At 39.7% G+C, this 2,893-nt stretch overlaps 1 long non-coding RNA gene across 1 annotated transcript; it reads right to left on the bottom strand.

Moving 5' to 3' along the window:
- Nucleotides 1-444: 444 nt before the first annotated feature.
- LOC126613747 (uncharacterized) lies at nt 445-1,664 on the bottom strand. The gene is made up of 3 exons (XR_007620181.1): nt 1,272-1,664; nt 579-631; nt 445-486 (listed from the first exon to the last, which is right to left on the bottom strand). It is a non-coding gene; the product is annotated as an uncharacterized LOC126613747 (long non-coding RNA).
- Between the last annotated feature and the right edge of the window lie 1,229 nt (nt 1,665-2,893).

A 2,893-nucleotide genomic window follows, 5' to 3' on the forward strand; every position in this document is an offset into this window, starting at 1 on the left:
CTAGGGTGGCCGGCCTCTTAGAGAGAAAAGAGAGTTTGTGTTCTCATTTTTTCTCCAAAAGAAACCCTAAATGAATTTTGGCTATAAAGTCATATTTATACCTTCCTTTATTGTAGTGGCAAACTTGTAATTAAAGCAAGTTCACTACCCTCCTCTAAATGGCCGGCCTTAAGGGTTTATTGGGCTTTCAAGCCCTTTGTTTATTCAAGTTGTCATTAGGGCTGGGTTCGGTTCGGTTTGGTTCGGCCCAAATTTTTTTCGGTTTTTTTCGGTTCGGTTTCGGTTTTTTTTCGGTTTTTTTTTTTTTTTTTTTTTTTTTTTTTCCTCCAAAAAATGCAAAACAACCACAACAACATAAGATAGACCCCTGTCACTTGAATTACTTCTCCTTCTATCCTCCTGTTCCTTCTCCCTCTGTTTCCTCCGTTCTTCTGCTTCTTTCTCCCTCGCTAACCTTTCTTCTTCCCTTGCCTTCTCCTTAGATTCCTGAAAAATAAGGTCCACGTTTTTCAGTCCCTGAGCAAGAAATTATATTTTTCCTTAACTTCAATACTTCATTAATCAACAGAGAGACTCACCTTGAACTCAGCGATAAAATCTCGAACCATGCCATAACCAATATGCTGTTTCCCTGTAACATGAGACTGAGTTCTCTCTACAACATCATTGGCCACAAGAAATGAACCATAGATATCACAGAGTGCCATTTTTTTCTCCTGTGCTAGCATCAACACTTTATCATTCTGTATTTCTTCCTTACAGCATTTACTCGCTGAAATCATCAAAAGCCGCTCTCTCTCTCTTTCTCTAAAAAGCTCAAATCGTTTTGTAGTCATGAAGTTAAAGCCTTTATATTCAACAAAAAACCCAAATCCAGAAAGAAAGAAAAAAACCCAGAAATCCATCATAGTCTTTTAATTTTTTATCATTTGGGTAGTTTTGAAATCGAACCAAAACCATGAAAGAGTCGAAGAAAAGCTTGGATCCTCATCTCAGCTGTGAAATCCATCATAGTCGATTTCTTCTCCGCCTCGCCGAGGATCTCGTCGATACAAATTAGTACCGCATGCAAGGATAAGAAAATATAAAATTAATGAAACCTCAACTAATAGTGTTCATAACTGAAGTTACCCAAAACAAATTGCAAAACCAAAACCCATGAAATTGAAAAGCTACAGAACCCATGAAATTGAAAATAAATTCTGCAAAACGCATCAAATTGAAAACAAAATATGTAGAACAAACATGAGAGAAATAATTATAAGACTAACCTTGCAAAGGAACGAAGTAGTGGGTCGAGACTCGAAACAGCAAGAGGTCGTGGGTCACAGGTCATGGCGGTGAGAAACTGAGAGCAAATCAGTGACGACGAGTGAGACGGCGACACTTGCAGGTCGCTGTGAAGGAAGAAGACGAAGCGGAAGAGCGGCGGAGTTGGGAAGGAAGGAGAGAGGGTCCAGAGTACAGAGGAGAGGGATAAGGGAAAAGGGTCGCGCCGTCGTGGGTCGCCTGAGAGATTGAGAGAGACAGAGCGATTGAAGTTGAAGACCCAACGAGAGAGAGAGGAGGCTCGGCTGCGCTGGGTTAGGGTTACACTGGAGGAGAGGAGGCAGGGAACGAGAGAGAGAGGAAGGGAATGAAAAAAAATAAAAAGTATGGCTGCTAGTGGCTAGGGTTAAAGGGTTTTGTTAAGTTCTCCAAAAAAATTAAAAAACATCTCAGACATCCTGGAGGTTCGAACCCGTGCGTTGGGGGTTGAAAAGGTTCACCGAAACCAACTTAGCAACAAGGTATGTTTTGTTATGATTGTATGACTAAACTATTTATAATATTTAAAAAAATAATTAAATATATATATATATATATATCGGTTCGGTTCGGTTCGGTTTCTGAACCTCAAAAACCGAAACCGAACCGGTCAGATTCTGTTCGGTTCGGTTTGACAGTTTCGGTTCGGTGTTTTTTCGGTTCGGTTTTTTTCGGCCTCGGTTCGGTTTGGTTATCGGTTTTTTGAACCCACCCCTAGTTGTCATACAACTTGAGTTAATGGGCTTGACATTCAAATCCCATTGGGCCTTGCGGCCCAAAACTAACCCTAAGTCTATAACGAACTTATTCGTTTGATTAATTAACATATTAATTAATTCTAGCCATAAATAAATAATTAAACCATTTAATTATCCTTACTCATCTCTGTTGCTTCTTCAATCTCTACCTTACACGGTGTACGATCCATTAGGTTCCTTTTAGCAAGGCAGTGGGCGATTAGAACTCTTTCAAATCGATTGTGAATTGAAAGGATTCTCCAAGTTCCCAAAGTTGAGAACCTCTAAGTCTCCACACCAAGGTAGGACTTGAAGAAGAGATGAGTGACCTAGAGGAAGTAAGATTGCTAGCTAAAATCCTCTAGGGTGGCCGGCCTCTTAGAGAGAAAATGGAGCTTGTGTTCTCATCTTTTCTCCAAAAGAAACCCTAAGGATGAAATGGCTATAAAGTTGTCTTTATACCACCTCACATTGGAGTAGCAAACTTGCGATTAAGCCAAGTTCACTACCCCTCTCTATATGGCCGGTTTTCCCAAGCCTTTGGGCTGTTTTGGGCTTCTTGAATTTTGTTTGTTAAGTTGTCATACAACTTAAGCTAATGGGCTTGACGATTCGAAGCCCAATTTGGGCTTTAAGGCCCAAAACTAACTCAAGGTTTAAAACGAACTTATTCGTTTGATTAATTAACATATTAATTAATTCTTGCCATAAACAATTAAACCATTTAATTGTCCTTACTCATCTTCGTTGTTTCTTCAATCTTACACGGTGTACGATCCATTAGGTTCCTTTTAGCGAGGCAGTGGGCGATTAGAACTCTTTCAAATCGATTGTGAATTGAAAATTAC

Source organism: Malus sylvestris, chromosome 2, assembly GCF_916048215.2.
Source record: "Malus sylvestris chromosome 2, drMalSylv7.2, whole genome shotgun sequence".
Lineage (NCBI taxonomy): Eukaryota > Viridiplantae > Streptophyta > Magnoliopsida > Rosales > Rosaceae > Malus > Malus sylvestris.